This window comes from Chiloscyllium plagiosum, chromosome 3 (assembly GCF_004010195.1).
Source record: "Chiloscyllium plagiosum isolate BGI_BamShark_2017 chromosome 3, ASM401019v2, whole genome shotgun sequence".
Classification (NCBI taxonomy): domain Eukaryota; kingdom Metazoa; phylum Chordata; class Chondrichthyes; order Orectolobiformes; family Hemiscylliidae; genus Chiloscyllium; species Chiloscyllium plagiosum.
This window is the reverse complement of record NC_057712.1, coordinates 112,196,360-112,204,932: the sequence shown is the minus strand read 5'-3', so window position 1 is coordinate 112,204,932 and position 8,573 is coordinate 112,196,360.

Genomic DNA, 8,573 nt, shown 5'->3' with positions numbered 1-8,573 from the left:
TTTGTGATCCATCTCGATCTCCTCCAGAAGCTTCCCACATCACAGATGCCAATCTTCAGCCATTTTAATTCAATCCATGAGATATCAGGAAACAGCAAAGTTATTAGAGACTGCAAAGTTTACAGGCACTGATAACAGTTCATCAATTGTACTGAAGCTTCAGAACCTGCTGCATCCTTACCCAAACTATTAGTGCAGGTACAACACTGGCATCTGCCCACTAATGTGGTAAATTGCCCAGGTAAGTCTGGTGTACAAGAAGGTCAAATCCAATGTCAATTCCAGCCCAATCAGTCTACTCTCGATCATCAGTGAAGTGATGGAAGTTGTCACCAACAGTGCTATCAAGCAGCACATGCTCAGCAACAACCTGCTTTTGTGATGTTTAGTTCTAGCTTCGCCAGGGACCTCATTATAGCCCTGATTTAAAGATGGACAAAAGAGCTGAATTCTAGAGATGAGGTGAGAGTGACTGCCCTTGACATCAAGGCTGCACTTGTCCGAGTGTGGCACTAGGAGCCCTAGCAAAACTAGAATCAATGGGAATGAGGGGAAAACTCTCTGATAGTTAGAGTCATACCTGGCACATGAGACGAAGATGGTTGTGATAGTTAGAGGTCAATCAATGTAGCTCCAGGACATACTTGCAGGAGTTCATTGGGGCAACACAAGAAAAAGATGGTGTTGGAGCATGGCTTCCAAAGCAGAACTCATGCACTGTGACTGCTTTCATTTACACTTTTTTCTTCTTTTTTCTTCCATTTCTTATATTTTTCACACTAAATTTTTATTTACCTCTTGTTCTGAGCTCAGGGGGCAGCAGTGGTGGTGAGAGCTCACTGCAGACCACGAGTGGGCCCAATACAGACCTCGAGCAAGCCCGGCATGGACCTCAAATGGGACTAGCCATGGTCCTTGTGTGGGCCCAGCACGGATCTCGAATGGGCCCAGCGCAGAAGAGAGCAATCGCTTACTTACTTTTCCGAGGCAAACACGGGACCTGACACTGGAATCAGCAGCTGTTACTTTGGTGGCGGCGATGTTGGCAAATTAGGCCCAGCCACAAAAGTTGGTGCCTGAGGATCAGCAACTTCGTTGTGGTTGGGTCTGGTGCAGGTGGTGGTGAAGTGGTGGCAGAAGGGCATCACAGTAACATCAACGGGGTGGGCCCGATGGTGAGAGATGCGACTGCCATTGGTTGATCTGGTGCAGGTCATGCTGAGGCAACGGAGGAGGAGTATCAGTCCAGCAGTGAAAGATGGCACCTGAGGATCAGTGACTTTGACACTGGTTTGATCTTGAGCAGGCGGTGGTGAAGCGGTGAGGGAGAGATGGCAGCGCAGGCATCATTAATGGTGATAAGCTGGCTCTGAAATGATAGATCCTCTTTAAGGTTTATCTTTCCTTTTTTTTATCTCCTTTTTTTGTTAGTCTTAAATTATTCAAAATGGACAAGAATCATGGCGACAAATGAAAACTTTTCACTGTATTTTATTGTATTCTTACTGTAAAATACACGTGACAATAAAATCATTCATTCATTCATAATGTCCAAGCCCAATATCTTCCGCTGTTTCTTCAATTACCTGGAAGAACACAGCAAGCCAGGCAGGATCAAGAGGTGGAGAAGTCAATGTTTCAGGTGTAACCCTTTTTAGGACTAGGAGTGGGTGTGGGTGAAGCCATAGATAAAGGTGGTGAGGGGGTGGGCAGGGTGGTGAGGTGGGGATATGTGAACACAGGTAGAAGGTATGACCTGGTTGGTCAATGGGAGAAATGAATCTTTTTGGTGGCAAGAAGGAAGGGTCAATGAGAGGAATGGAAGGGAGGGAGAAGGGGCTGGGAAGGTGTCGGGTGATGGGAAGGGAGGTTATTTGAAATTGGAGAACTCAATGTTGAGTCCTCTGGGCTATAGGCTGCCCAGGTGGAAGATGAGGCAAAGGAGGAGGTCAACGATGGTTTTGTCGGAAAGGAAGTGGGAAGGGGAATTGAAATGGGCAGTGACTGGGAGGTCAGATTGGCCACATTTGGAGTACTGCACACAATTCTGGTTGCCCTATTATAGAAAAGATGTGATTAAACTGGAAAAGCCACAAAATAGATGAACAATGGTGGACAGTTTGAATTATAGGGAGAAGCTGGAAAGGCTGTGTGCAAAGCAGCCTGAGGGGTGACCTTATAAAGGTTTATAAAATCATGAGGGGCATAGATAAGATGATTCGCCAAGGTCTTTCCTCCAGGTTAAGGGAGTACAAAACTAGAGGTCATAGGTTTAAGGTGAGTGGGGAAAGGTTTAAAAAGGTATTAGGAGGTAACTTTTTCACACAGGTGGTGGTGCATATATGGAACAAGTTGCTTGTCTGAAGTGGTAGAGGAGAATGCAATTACAACATTTAAAGACATTTGAACATGTACATGGATAGGAAAGCTTTAGAGAGATATCGGCCAAATGCAGGCAGATGGGACTATGTTAGTTTAAGAAACCTGGTCAGCAGGATGAGTTGGGCCGAAGGGTCTGTTTCTCTGTTGTATGGCTCTATGACTCTAACTCCCTAACATCCTCAAGAACCTTAACAATGTTTAAGAAAAAAACACTGCCCATTTGATTGGCACCATATCCGCAAATATTCACTCTCTCCATCACTAATGCTCAGTAGCAGCAGTGTGTATCATTCACAAGATGTATTGCATAAGCTTACCAAGACTCCTTTGACATCACTTTCCAAACTCTCAACTATTGCCAACAAGAAGGATAATGCAGCAGATACATGGTACAACATGGTGACTCAGAGGTCGGCACTGTTGCTTCAGAGCACCAGGTTTGATTCCAGACTTGGGTGACTGTATGTGTGGGTTTCCTCCCAAAGTCCAAAGATGTGCAGGTTAGGTGAATTGACTATGCTAAATTGCTCAAAGTGTCCAGGGATGTGTAGGCAAGGTAGATTAGCCATGAGAAATGCAAAGTTACAGGGATAGGTTATGGATCTGGGTGGGATGCTCTTCGGAGGGGTGGTGGGAACTTGATGGGCTGCATGGCTTGCTTCCACACTGTAGGAATTCTGTGATTCTATAAATATGGAATATCTCGTCATACAAATTTCTCTGTAAGCCACTCACCACCCTGACATGGACATATATCATCGCTCTTTCTGTGTCACTAAGTCAAAATTCTGGAACTCGATCCCTTTAGAGTACTTGAAGTTGATTATGCACCAGGACGGATGAGATGCTTCCAAGGATATTGAAGAAACTAAGAGTGAAAATTGTGGTCAGCCTGGCAATTTTCTTTCAATCTTTCCTAAATTCAGGATGTTGCTGGAGGACGATAGAACTGCAAACATTACCACCCTGTTCAAAAAAGATTATAAAGATATGCCCAGCAATTACAGAACAATCAGCTTAAGTTTGGTGGTGGAGAAACTTCTAGAAACAGTAATGGGGAAGGCAGTGGCCTCATGATAATGTAATTTAATGGAAGAAACAAATAACTTCTGTTTTTTTTATTAATTCATTGAATGTGGACATCAACTAGTGCTCATCATTAATTACCCTGGAGAATGGTGGTGAGCCATCGTACTTGAACTTCTGCACTTCTTGGTGTGTAGGGAAACTCGCAGTGCTGGTAGGAAGTGTGCCCCAAGATGGTGCCCCAGTGACAGTGAAGTTACAGAGATAAAATTCCAGGTTAGGATGGTATAAGGCATGTAAGGGAACTTACAGGTAGTGGTGTTCCCAAGCACCTGATACTCATCTTTCCAGGTGGGAGAGGTTACAAGTTTGAAAGGTATTGTCACTGCAGCCTTGGTGAATTGATGCAGAACATCTTATAGATGGTGCACACTGCTGTCACTATGCATTGTTGGTGAAGGGAATGAATGTTGAAGGTGGTGGATGACGTGCCATTTAAGCAGGCTGCTTAGTCCCAGATGGTGTTGAGCTTCTTGAATGTTGTTGGAGTTGTAATCATTCAGACATATAGACAGCATTTCACCACACACCTGAGTTGTGTCTTTTAGATGGTGACCAGGCAATAGGGAAACAAGAGGTGAGTAAGTCATCTCAGAACTCTTGGCTTATGGCCTGCTCTTGCATCCAGAGGCTTCTGGTCAATAGTAATTCACAGGATGTTGATAGTGAGGGATGCAGAAATGCTAGGTAACCAAGAGTCTATTAAGAAGGTGAAATTCATTAGTATTAGTAAAATCATTCTGGAGAAATAAATGGGTCTGAAAACTGATAAATCCCCATGGCCTGATAATCTGCCTCCCTGGGTACTAAAAGAGGTAGCCATGGAAATTGTAGATGTATTGATTGTCTGATTAGATTCCCTACAGTGTGGAAACAGGCCGTCAGCCCAACAAGTCCACACCAACCCTCCAAAGAGTAACCCACCTAGACCCATTTCCCTCTGACTAATGCACCTAACACTATGGGCAATTTAGAATGGCCAGTTTGCCTGACCGGCACATCTTTGGACTGTGAGAGGAAACCGGAGCGCCCAGAGGAAACCCACGCAGACACAGGGAGAATGTGCGAACTCCATACGAACAATTGCCTGAGGCCAGAATCCCAAACGTGGGTCCCTGGTGCTGTGAGGCAACATTGCTAACCACTGAGCCACCTTGCAACCATTTCATCTTTCAAAATCTGTAGATTCTGGGACAGTCCAGACTAGAGGATGGCAATTGCATCCCACTATTTAAGAAGGGGAGAAAACAAGAAATTACAGAGTTTGGTAGATAAGTGGGCAAAAAGTTAGCAAATGGAATATAATTGAAAAAACGTGAAGCTGTTCGTTTTGGAAGAGAGAACAAAAGAACAGAATATTATTTAAATAGACGCAATCTGCAAAAATTTGCAACACAAAGTGACTTGGAGTACTTGTACATGAAACACAGATGCAGCAGGTAATCAGAAATGTTAATGAAATGTTGGACTCAAATTCTGGGACAGTCCCAGCAGATTGGAAAACAGCAAATGTGACACCACTGTTTAAAAATGGAGGCAGATTAAAAAATGGGGAATTATATTCCAGTTAGCTTAACCTCTGTACTGGGGAAGATGCTTGAGTCTATTGTCAAGGAAGAATAGCAAGGCATCCAGGTAGAAATTGTCCCATTGGGCAAACACAGCATGGATTCTTGAACAGCAGGTCAGGCTTAACTAATCTTTTGGAATTCTGTGAAGACATTATGAGCAAGGTGGACAACAGGGACCCAGTGGATGTGATGTACCTAGATTTCCAAAAGGTCTTCAATAAGGTGCCGCACAAGAGGCTGCTGCACAAGATAAGGTTGCATGGTGTTATGGGTAAAGTATTAGCATGGATAGAGGTTTGTTTGAATAACAGGAAGCAAAGAGTGGGGATAAATGAGTGGCATTCTGGCTGACAATCAGTGACTAGTGGTGTGCCTCAGGGACCAGTGTTGGGACCGCAATTACTTACAATTTATATACAGGGGAACCTCGATTATCTGAAAGTGATGGGAGGGCACTTTTTCGTTTGGCTAATCAATCATTCGGTTCATCGATTAAATGCCTTTCCTCTGGGGCTCAGAGTTTTTAAAGTCTGCTCCCCGTTCAGGAGACTGTAGCAGGACACAGCGGGTGAGGCCCCGCACCAAACCCCATCCAACACCGCTCCCCCCCATGCAACACCCCTCAGCCCCAACCCCGTGCAACACCACCCCTCCAACACTGCCCCCCACCCCCAACACTGTGCAACACCGCCTCAGCCCCCAACATCACCCCAACCTTGTGCAACACACCCCGCCCCCAACCCCGTCCAATACCACCCCCCCTACCCCCAACATCGTACACACCCGCCCCCTCTCTGGGGCAGCTGGACTGGACACCAACAACAAGACTGCTGCAGTTGCCTTTGTGGGATAAGTCTCCAAATAGCGCGCACACGCAACGTTTTATTGCCATTTTTTGACAGGTTCCACCTTTGCCCTGTACAGGGCAATGTTGGAGAGATTAATCTGACGAAGAGGGGTTTAGGGTACTCCCTTGTGTAGAACCCAAGGGAAAGTGTGGGGATAGAGAGAGAGGGTGGGCAGTCAGTCATTTGGAGATGGTGCCTGTTTAATCACTATAAACAAAAGATGCAATTATTGTTGGAAACACTTTGATGTAATGATTCCATCGGGACCTCGAGATCTCCTTGGGATAATCTGATTTTCGGATAATTGGTATTCGGGTAATCGAGATTCCTCTGTAGATGCAGTTGGGGACCATGCATCGTGTGTCAAAGTTTGCAGATGACACTAAGACGAGTGGCAGAGGACTGTGAAACTTTGTGGAGGAACATAGATACTTTGAGTGAGTAGGCAAAAGTCTGACAGGTGGAATACATGTGAAGTTGTCCTTTTTGGTAGGAGTAACATTAAAAAGGATTATTACTTGAATGGTAAAAGGTTGCAGCATGCTGTTATGCAGAGGGACCTAGGTATCCTTGTGCATCATTCACAGAAGGTTGGTCTGCAAGTACAGCAAGTAATTAGGAAGGCAAATGGAATTTTGTCCTTCATTGCTAAAGGCATTGAGTTTAAAAGCAGTTGTAGCTGTACAGGATGATGGTGAGGCCACACCTGGAGTACTGCATGTAGTTTTGGTCTCCTTACTTAAAAAAGGATGTACTGGCATTTGAGGGGGTGCAGAGGAGGTTCACTAGGTTGATTCCGGAATTGAGGTGGTTGACTTATGAGGAGAGACTGAGTAGACTGATTATATTCATTGGAATTCAGAAGAATGAGGGAGGATTTTATAGAAACATAAACAATTATGAAGGGAAGAGATAAGATAGAAGTAGTGCTTGTTTCCACTGGCAGGTGAAACTAGGACAAGAGGGCATAGCCTCAAGATTAGGGAGCAGATTTAGGACTGAATTGAGAAGGAATTTCTTCACCCACAGGAATTTAAATCTATGGAAATCCTTGCCCAGTGAAGTACTTGATGCTACTTCATAAATGTTTTTAAAGCTTTTTTGAATAATAAAGGAATTAAGGGCTATAGTGAGAGTACGGTAAGCGGATCCAAGTCCATGAAAAGATCAGCCATAACCTTATTGAATATCAGAGCAGGCTCAAAGGACCAGATGGCCTATGCCTGCTCCTAGTTCTTATGTTCTTTATGGGGTATTTGAGTATGAGAATGGGGAAGTCTTACTGCAACTGCACAAGGTGCTGTTCAGACCTCATCTGGAGTACTGAGCGCGATTTTGGTCCCTTTATTTAAGGAAAAGTATTATAGAGTCATGGAGTCATAGAGATGTACAGCACGTAAATGAACTCTTTGGTTTTACTCGTCCATGGCGGCCAGATATCCTAACGTAATCTAGTCCCATTTGGCCCGTCTCCCTCTAAACTCTTCCGATTCATATACATACCTAGATGCCTTTTAAATGTTGGAATTGTCCCATCCTCCACCACTTCTTCTAGCAACTCATTCATGCACTATCCTCTGCGTGAAAAAGTTGCCTCTTAGGTCCCTTTTAAAATTTTACCTTCTCACTGTAAACCTATGCTCTATAGTTCTGGACTCCCCCACCCCAAGAAAAAGGCATTATCTATTTACCCTATCCATGTCCCGCATGATTTTATCAACCTCTATAAGGTCACCCCTCAGTGTCCGATGCTCCAGGGAAAACAGCCTCACCTAATCAGCCTCTCCCTTTAGCTCGAACCCTACAACCCTTGTAAATCTTTTCTGAACACTTTCACATTTTGCAACATCTTTCCAATAGGAGGGAGACCAGAATGGCATATAACATTCCAAAAGTAGCCTAACCAATGTCCTGTACAGCCACAACATGACCTCCCAACTCCTATACTCAATGCTTTGCCCAATAAAGGAAAGCATTCCAAACACCTTCTTTACTATCCTATTTACCTGCAACTCCACTTTCAAGGAGCTAGGCACATGCACTCCAAGGTCTCTTTGTTCAGCAACACTCCCCAAGACCTTATTGGAAGCAATTCCGAGAGGGTGGGACCCAGGGAGATAGTGAGGAAAGAGATCGGTCTGAGACAGGTACAGCTGAGAACAGAAGTGAGTCAAGCAGTCAGGGCAGGCAGAAACAAGGTAGGACTAATAAATTAAACTGCATATATTTCAATGCAAGGGGCCTAACAGGGAAGGCAGATGAACTCAGGGCATAATTAGGAACATGGGACTGGGATATCATAGCAATTATGGAAACATGGCTCAGGGATGGGCAGGATTGGCAGCTTAATGTTCCAGGATACAAATGCTACAGTAAGGACAGAAAGGGAGGCAAGAGAGGAGGGGGAGTGGTATTTTTGATAAGGGATAGCATTACGGCTGTGCTGAGGGAGGATATTCCCGGAAATACATCGAGGGAAGTTATTTGGGTGCAACTGAGAAATAAGAAAGGGATGATCACCTTTTTGAGATTGTATTATAGACCCCCCAATAGTCAAAGGGAAATTGAGAAACAAACTTGTAAGGAGATCTCAGCTATCTGTAAGAATAATAGGGTAGTTATGGTAGGGGATTTTAACTTTCCAAACATCGACTGGGACTGCCCTAGTGTTAAAGGTTTAGATGGA